The following is a 9760-nucleotide window of genomic DNA, read 5'->3' on the forward strand; positions in this document are numbered from 1 at the left end:
TGACTAGTTCTTTGGGGTACAATGTCTCTGGTGCATTTTTCCATCCTCTTTTAACACCCACATTCATTCCACATCATTCAATATTTTATCCATAGAATCTTTCAACATTGCAATTTGAGGCTTAAATTTTTTTCTTGAGGTCTTTCAGTTTAAGATATGCTAAGACTGTTCTTCCCTTTTGGTTTTCTAATCCTAGGTCTTGTACATTTTAATATACTATTTATCTTTGTCTTCCCAAGTTACCCTTTGAAATTTTTTGTTCAGTTCCTTGGCTTCATTCTTTCTTCCATTTGCCTCAGCTATTCTATGATTAAAAACAAGTTTCAGAGTCTTCTGACATCCACTCTGATCTTTGCTTTAATGCTTGCCTTTTTAATGACCCTTTGCTTTCTTCATGAATGACCATCTTGATGTCCTCCCACAGTTCATCAGGTCTTATGTCATTATTGTTCAATGCAGTAAATCTGTTCTTGAGATGTTCTCAAAATTCAGGCGGGATAGACTAAATGTTGTATGTTGGATCCATGGTTTTGTTTTAATTTTCTTCAGCTTTATCCTGAACCTACATATGAGCAATTGATGGTATGTTCCAAACTCAGCCCCTAGCCTGATTTTAGCTGCTGATATTGAACTTCTCCATCATCTCTTCTCACAGATGTAGTTAATTTGATTTCTATGTACTCCATCTGTAGAAGTACATGTGTGTAGTCGCCTTTTGCATTGTTGAATACAGGTATTTGCTATGAGCAAGTTGTTGGTTTTGCAAAATTCTATTATGTGATTTCCAGTTATGTTTCTATCCCCAAGTCCATCTTTTCCAACTAATGTAATGTTCCTTCTGTTTTGTTTCTATATTTTGCATTCCAATCACCAATAATTACTAATGCATCTTGATTGTATGTTTGATCAGTTTCTGACGGAAATCATTGGTAGAATTCTTCAGTTTCTTCATCACTTACTTTTGTGGTTGGTGCATAAATTTGAATAATAGTTGTATTGATTGGATTTTCTTGAATGTGGATAGATAAAATTCTATCACAGATACTTCATGATGGATTTTGCATGTCCTTTTTTTTAAACATTTTATTAGGGGCTCATACAACTCTTATCACAATCCACACATATACATACATCAATTGTATAAAGCACATCCGTACATTCTTTGCCCTAAACACTCTCAAAGCATTTGCTCTCCACTTAAGCCCTCTGCATCAGGTCCTCTTTTTTCCCCCCTCCCTCCCCATTCCCCTCTCCCTCATGAGCCCTTGATAATCTACAGATTGTTATTTTGTCATATCTTGCCCTATCCGGAGTCTCCCTTCCCCCACTTCTCTGCCGTCCATCTCCCAGGGAGGAGGTCACATGTGGATCCTTGTAATCAGTTCCCCCTTTCCAACCCACTCACCCTCCACTCTCCCAGCCTCGCCCCGCACACCCCTGCTCCTGAAGGTATCGTCCACCCTGGATTCTCTGTGCCTCCAGCTCCCATATTGCATGTCCTTTTTGACAATGAATGTCACACCATTCCTCTTGATTGGATTATTCCCGACATAGTAAACCACACACTTTTCTGATTTAAAATGATGAATACCCACCCATCCACATCAGCTAACTACTGCCTAGCATATCGACCATTATGCCTTCCATTCAATTTTTGACCACCTCCAATTTCCCTAAACTTCACACATTTCAAGTTCTGATCATTAGCAAATGTTTACACCTGTTTCTCCTTGCCCTGAGTCGTGCCTTTTCAGAAATGAAGATCCTGAAAACTCCACTCACACAGCCTTTACTCAACCGAGGTCGCCCTGGAAAATGACTCTGAGAAAGCAGCTCTTCCTCAGTGACCTTTCTAATGCCTCTGACCTGCGGGACACATTCCCCAACAATCTCCCATAATGCTCTGCTTCCATTCACTACGCCTTCACTCTCTGACAATGTTTCTAAGCTGTGTACTAGATTTTCAGTGGCTCCTTCCTCTGACATGGGGAAATGAGTCCTTCTTTGTTGTTTGTTCTTGGTCTGGAAGTTCTGCTGAAACCTGTTCACTTTGGGTGACCCTGCAGGTCTTTGAAATATCAGTCACATAGCTTTCAGCATCACAGCAATACACTTAATTAATAATAAGTCCGAAATAAATGTATTCTAAAACATTCTTTGGTATACATATTATTTTACTATTTATTAAAGACTAAATTTTTCATAGTAATGAGATGTATGTGCTTGTTTATTTTTACATATAGAATTTAATCTTGGTGGATTATTTGATATTGCAGGGCACAGAGCATCTCTAACACTTTTCAGTTTAGCAATATTTTTATTTTATTATCATCAATGCTGAGAACAACATATAAATATGTAGTACAAAATTGCAGAAGTATGTTTAGGGCTATTTCAAAAATTGTTAGAAATTCTGTTATAGTCACAAGCCAGAATTTATTTAACAATTCTTTTAGGGAACTCCAGTTTTAAACCCGTGTCTCTTAATAATTTGGCAAATTCTTCATGAACTTTTAATGACCGATGATTGGCATTGTTTTATTATTTCAACTGAGTATGGTTAATGAACCCAATTTATTTTTTTAGAATCAAAATTTGAAGTCAAGTATTCTGAAACTGTATCTCCAGGGACTTCTAATGATCAATTTAACTCTTACAATTAAATATTTGGGAAGGTTATTTTCAATTTTAAAATAATCTGTAGCTGTAAACATTTCTGAAGGACTATTTTCCACCTTATTCTTCTAAATGCTAACTCTTTTAGTCAAATTTTCAATTTTTATCCTTTAACATAAACATGCTATACTTTTTTCTTCAAAGAAACATGTCATTGAGTTTTTCAAAAATAATTAACAGATAATATAGTTTGGAAAGTCATAATTCATTATAAAAATTAACAAATTCTTACTTATGCTCCATCAAAAATATAATTAGCTTCTCTAATCTGTTTAACCTTTGCCCTCTTGAGAGCCACCTTACTTCTACATGCAGTAAGAAGACTCGTAATTGGAGTCCATGGCTTTGCATAAGTTTAAAAACAAACAACTGTTAAGGATACTTAATGAAGTTAATAATCTTGATAGTAGCTTGAAGTACAACATCTAAGTCTGGTGATTAATTTTTATTTCAAATGCCTCCTGTTGGATTATGTGGTGAGTAAAAGTATGTTCATTGCCATGACCTTTAACTGTTGCTACAAGTCCAACATTCTCACGCATCGTGCTTCAGCACTGTACAGACTCCCATGCAAGTTTTCCAATGTAAACCCTTTATTTGTGGAAAATTCCTCGACTTTAAGATATATTTATATATATTCTTTTCTTGTGTGCCCTTTCAAAGGGCAGCCAGACAGTAATTCTTCGTGTATGCTTTCTTCAGAGACATATCTTACATAAAGTAATAGCTGTGCTATATTAGTTGTTTCATCTCACTGAATTGCAAATTTTGGCTTCCCTTAAACCTGATAAGAAGCTGACACAATTGGTCATCACTAATTTCAGAAATCCTTTTGGAAATAGTATCATTCAATAAAGGAATTTCATTAATTTCTTCCCATACATTTTCCCATGAACTATTTCTGACATTTTAATTGCAGCAGGTAACACAATATTTTCTTCTATCATATAGGTTTTTTAAAATAGAAATTAAATAAGAAGTTCCATTATGAAAGTAAATAGTTTCCATTAACATTAACAAAATTTTGACACATTATTTTTCTTTAATTTTTAAGGCATTTTAAATATTCCTTTGGTTTATTGTAGTGTGCTGCATAATTGCTATTAAAAGGTAATTTTCATTTTGCTGGTTTCATGCTCTCCACAGCTAAAATTTCACTACAAATTAAACAAAGAGGCTTCTCCACACCATCACTATCATTAGAAGTAAATTCATATTGCAAAAAGGCTGCTACCTGTTTCCTTTCTCTTCTTAATTTGGGTGCACTCGACCCACTAGTGAAGACTTAGCTGCCGTATCATCAGTATTTTTCCATCTTCTGTCTAAATTTAGCCACTTACCCATAATAAAAATATTTTATCTTAAGATATAGCTAAATATTGCTAATGCTTTCTACCAACAGAAATGCACTTGCTTACTCCAAAATGTGCATAGTCCCCTTCCCCTGTCTTGACTTGACTTTCCCCTCAGCATCACTTATCTTTCTGGTAGGAGTGTCTGTTCATTTCGGGTGACCTTAGCATAATTTTGTTTGTCAGCAATTAAAGGTCATCTCCCACTCGCCCAATCTTGCACATCTGACCCCAGCTGAAGTGAGGCCTCCTCTGTCAAAGTGATTTTTGAGAAATGCATACAAAGAGGATGCTGCATTCCAACACGATGCAATCCAGGGATACACTCTACTCATATGATATGTATATGCTGAGGAGTGACAGTAGAAAAAAATTAAAAGTCTGTCTGTCTGTTATTAAACTATTATGTCTCTGCAAGAAACCTTGCAATACACAACACAAAACTGTCTCGACTCTGAGTCGAGGTGCCTGTAGCAGCGCTTGGTGGCATTGCCTGGCGCGAGGGCACAACACGTGCAAAGTGAACGTGCTGTGTGCTCAGAACCAGGGCTGCAGTGTAGCCCGCAATACAACATGGATTAGCACTGCCTAAAACAGCTCAGACCCATTACGTGTTTGATTTTGGATTAAGTTTGGGTCATGGTGCATTCAGAAACTTTATATTGTTGCCAAATTTTCGTGACCCACGGGTTGAGATGTTTTCGACTACCTTGGGCCAGCCCCTGTGAAGGCTCAAGCTCATTTCCAACCCGGATCCTGAGAGGGTTCACTGCTCTCTTTATAACAATTGCTTCCCAGGACAGATGATCCCTTCAGGACCGGGGCTGAGAGTGGCGATACTGGGAGGCAGGTGTGGAAAGGGGGAGCCGATAACAAGGATCTACATATAACCTCCTCCCTGGGGGACAGACACCAGAAAAGTGGGTGAAGGGAGACATTGGACAGTGTAAGACATGACAAAATAATAATAATTTATAAATTATCAAGGGTTTATGAGAGAGGGGGGAGCGGTGAGGGAAGGGGGGAAATGAGGAACTGATACCAAGGGTTTAAGTAGAGAGCAAATATTTTGAGAATGATGAGGGCAACAAATGTACAAATGTGCTTGACACAATTGAGGTATGTGTGGACTGTGATAAGAGTTGTATGAGCCCCCAATAAAATGATTTTTAATTGCTTTCAAATTTATTTGACTGTGGCATTTTATATTCAGCCCTACGCAAATCACGCCACTAAAGCCAATGTATAATGAAACAATACTTATCATTATTGTGTGGGGCAAGTGCAAATAGTTTCTGTCCTGTTTTCTTTTTACCATGGCTCAAGACCTTCTAAATCAATTCATGACACCATGGTTTGAAAAAACTGATCTAGAAACCATCTTGATTTCTAGGTAAGCTGACCCCACTCTAAATCAGAGGGTCAAAGAAAAGGTCACAGAACTAAGAATCGAGAGACTGAGACTCCAGCCCCAGCATCCCTGCTTCCTGGCAGCAAGACCTCAATCCAGGGGCTTCTCCTCCCTGAAACCCTGATCACTTCCATCCATGCTGGTACAACCTGGAATCAGACAGGAAGTAGATAAGGTTCTCAAGGAGAATTGAAGGGACATAAGCATTAGTCGCTGGGTCAAACCCACCTGCCACTCCTCAGGAGAAAGTTGAGGTTATCTGTTCCTGTGAGGACCCGATATAAGCCAACATAAGTAAGAACAGATGGTAGGATGGCGGTCAGAGAGTCCAGAGATGAGAAGAGGAAGCATATGCGGGAACCTGGAGGGAGAGCTGTAGGAGGACCCCCCACAGAGCACAGCCAGTACCCTTTAAGATGTATCCATTGCTGGATGGATCAGATATCACATCTGATGAAGCAGAGGCAGTGTTGAGAGGGGGAGACCCCCTGTGAGGGGAATTAGCGAAAGAACTACAGCAATGACCTGGACATGATAACAGACTGAGCAGCATTTCTTTCTTGTACCCAAGGTCACCAGAGCCGGGCAACCTGAAGGCAGCCGACAACAACCCAGTTTCCATGGTGGTTGTCTCTGGGGGTCTTTGAATGGAAGGTACTGCAATAAATAAGGGATGAATTCCATAGCAGGGCTCCATCCATGGGGCGGACCCTCTAGGACTGGACAGAGGCAGTGGCCATCCACTTCTGGCAGTCAGGGGATCTTAGCAGAACCATGAAAGTTCAAGGTCCTGGGCCTGTTTCTATAGAGGAAAGCACTGGGATTTTCCAGAGGAACATAAAGAAAGGGTTGCTAACTTTTGGAATTCAGACTCTTGGAAGGATTTTATTTTAAGCAGGGAAAATGACACAGCAAAAGCTTTCTTTTTTAAAATCCCCCGAAGGGGTGTACCGTTCCTGAAAGTACTGCAATGCCAGGTCGATGCGTGGAGTGGACGGAGCAAGCTCCTATTCCAACTCCCTGCTCCAAAAATCCATTTAATCTATTGTCCTCAGATAGAGGACGTATCAGATATTAAACAGATAAGAACAGATACTACACTTGATCTTAGCCAAAAGGCTGAGAAGCGATTTAAAAAGGCTTTTTTAAAAAGAAAGAATTCCATCTGGCAGCTCTGTGGAGGATAGAAGGGAGAGAGATGCTGGAGTCTGTGAGAAGGGATTAAATTGGAATGCCCTGACCACTTCAGTTCCCTGCTGGACTGTAGGTAGCAGGGCTTGGGGGATAGAGAAGTGTTTTCACCTTCAATTTCTGCAAATTTAACGAGCTCCCTTTCAGCAATAGTGAAAGAATCTAAACATCACCAGTTTCCAGATTGGTTTGTGGGGCTCAGAATGGAACTACGAATCTCCTTGCCCTTGGCCAAAAGCACACAAAGGAAAGTGTTTGAGAACAGATGAGATGGCTGCTTTAAAAAACATCACACACAGGTATCTGCAGAGGAAATTCATCCAATGTTTGTGGATTAAATTCCCCATCAGTCATCGAAGATTTAATTTTAATTAATGGAACAGACTGGTAGAATACCTTTGGTTTCACTAGGGGAAAGTATCTGAGTCTAGATTTGTTCAAGATGTGAGTATTTGCTTGGTGCAAAAGACCTAAGGAAGATGAGAAGCTCAAAGCTAGCTAAGTGTGAGTGTTGACCGACTCCCAGATTGCAATGTTTTATTGAACAATATTTAGTTCATTTGCCATTTGGGTGGAAAGCTTTTCATTCCAGCAGTACTCCCAATCAGCCCTCAGAAGGTACTCTGAACACCTTAATTAGCACCTATGAAAAGTGGCCCAAACTTGAACTACAAAAAGTGAAATAATAATTGGGGGATTTGCCATACTTCAAAGCAAAGCCCTTCCCTATCCCTAGTTGGCAAGGATGTCTGCTGGGTTTCATGAATGCTGCATGCCATGTGTAATTATGTTGAGTAATCACAGCTCTCCCAAGCTCCATGCCTGATGACAAATGGGCTGTGGCAGGCTCTTGTGGCAGGCTCTATTTCTGATCTTCGGGTGCAATTATTCAGTAAGTAGACTTTATGCTGTTTGGGCACATAAACATACATATTTATCACAACCCTTTGCAAATCTGACACCATATACTTGAAGACACTGTCCTATCTGTGGGTAACCAGTACTTCATGAATATTAGATTTCTGTCTTAATTTCACTACCGTGACTTTTTTCTTGGCAGGGAAAAGTCAAGACTCAATCATGTTCATGCCACTAGCAAGCAGCAGAACAAACTCCTGTTCCGGGCAGAAAGATGTTATCATGGAGGAGGTGAATTAGATCTTTCATCTACCTCTTTACCCTGACAGTCTCCTAGGTTCTCAATGAAACTCGCTAACACCTCGCCTCCCAGTCTCATTGTCCAAGACAAAAGCTACCAAGTCAACCTCAAGTCCCGGTGGCTCCATTGTGTGTCGAAGTAGACCTGTGCTCCACAAGGTTTGCTTTGGCAGCTTCTTTTAAAAGTAGATCACCAGCCCTTTCTCCCCAGGAGTCTCTGGATGGACTCAAATCACACTTTCCATTAAGAGCCGAGTGTCATCTGCCAACAACTGTAAGACACACTAACAAACTCATCACCATGGAGTCGATTCTAACTCATAGCGACTCTGTAGGTCCGAGTAGAACTGCCCCTTTGGGATTTCCAAGACTTTACATCTTTCCATGAACAGACAGCCTCATTTTTCTCCCACAGAGCACCTGGTGGGTGCAAATTACTGACCATGTACTGAGCAGGTCAGGGCTCTTTGCCCCACCCAGAGAGCAGTAAGTGATTCTTACTGAATGACACAGCAAAGATGTGCCAATGGCACGATGACTGGAGAATAAAAAACGATAAGGAAGTGGTGCATTGTCCAAAGGGCCCTGCATGGCAGCCCAGCTGCAGTTCCTAAAGACACCAAACCCACTGAGAGATGTCTCTGTTGCCAAGATGGCTCCAAGAATGTTTTCTTACAACTAACAGACACTCAAATCTTCCCCCTAAATCAGGCACCTTCAACAGATAGAAAAGGAGACAGAATTTTTTTTTAATTTAACAATTTATTAGGGGCTCATACAATTCTTATCACAGTTCATACATATACATACATCGATTGTATAAAGCACATCTGTACAGTCCCTGCCCTAATCATTTTTTTCTCCTCTTTTCTTTTTGTACATTTTATTAGGGACCCATACAACTCTTATCACCATCCATACATATACATACATCAATTGTATAAAGCACATCCATACATACCCTGCCCCAATCATTCTCAAAGCATTTGCTCTCCACTTAAGCCCCTTGCATCAGGTCCTCTTTTTTTTCCCCTCCCTCCCCTTTCCCCACTCCCTCATGTGCCCTTGGTAATTTATACCTCGTTATTTTGTCATATCTTGCCCTATCCGGAGTCTCCCTTCCCCCCTTCTCTGCTGTCCCTCTCCCAGGGAAGAGGTCACATGTGGATCCTTGTAATCAGTTCCCCCCTTCCAACCCACTCACCCTCCACTCTCCCAGCATCGCCCCTCACACCCTTGGTCCTGAAGGTATCATCCACCCTGGATTCCCTGTACCTCCAGCCCTCATATGGACCAGTGTACAGCCTCTGCCCTATCCAGTCCTGCAAGGTAGAATTCGGATCATGGTAGTTGGGGGGAGGAAGCATCCAGGATCTGGGGGAAAGCTGTGTTCTTCATCGGTACTACCTCGCACCCTAATTAACCCATCTCCTCTCCTAAACCCCTCTATGAGGGGATCTCCATTGGCCGACACTTGGGCCTTGGGTCTCCACTCTGCACTTCCCCCTTCATTTAATATGGTGTATATATATACATATACATATACACATATATACACACACTTATATCGTTGTTGGTTTTTTTTTGCATGATGCCTTATACCTGGTCCCTTGGCACCTTGTGATAGCACTGGCCGGTGTGCTTCTTCCATGTGGGCTTTTTTGCTTCTGAGCTAGATGGCCGCTTGTTCACCTTCAAGCCTTTAAGACCCCAGACACTATCTCTTTTGATAGCCGGGCACCATCAGCTTTCTTCACCACATTTGCTTATGCACCCATTTGTCTTCAGCGATCCTATCATGGAGGTGTGCAGTCAATGATATGATTTTTTGTTCTTTGATGCCTGGTAACTGATCCCTTTGGGACCACTCGATCACACAGGCTGGTGTGTTCTTCCATGTGGACTTTGTTGCTTCTGAGCTAGATGGCCGCTTGTTTATCTTCAAGCCTTTAAGACCCCAGTCACTATCTCT

At 40.9% G+C, this 9760-nt stretch overlaps 1 non-coding gene across 1 annotated transcript; it reads right to left on the reverse strand.

The window, feature by feature from the left end:
- Positions 1-6379: 6379 nt before the first annotated feature.
- On the reverse strand, positions 6380-6570 carry LOC142457424 (U2 spliceosomal RNA). The gene has a single exon (XR_012786171.1). It is a non-coding gene; the product is annotated as a U2 spliceosomal RNA (small nuclear RNA).
- Positions 6571-9760: the final 3190 nt, after the last annotated feature.

The sequence above is a fragment of the Tenrec ecaudatus genome, chromosome 9 (assembly GCF_050624435.1).
Source record: "Tenrec ecaudatus isolate mTenEca1 chromosome 9, mTenEca1.hap1, whole genome shotgun sequence".
Taxonomy (NCBI): domain Eukaryota; kingdom Metazoa; phylum Chordata; class Mammalia; order Afrosoricida; family Tenrecidae; genus Tenrec; species Tenrec ecaudatus.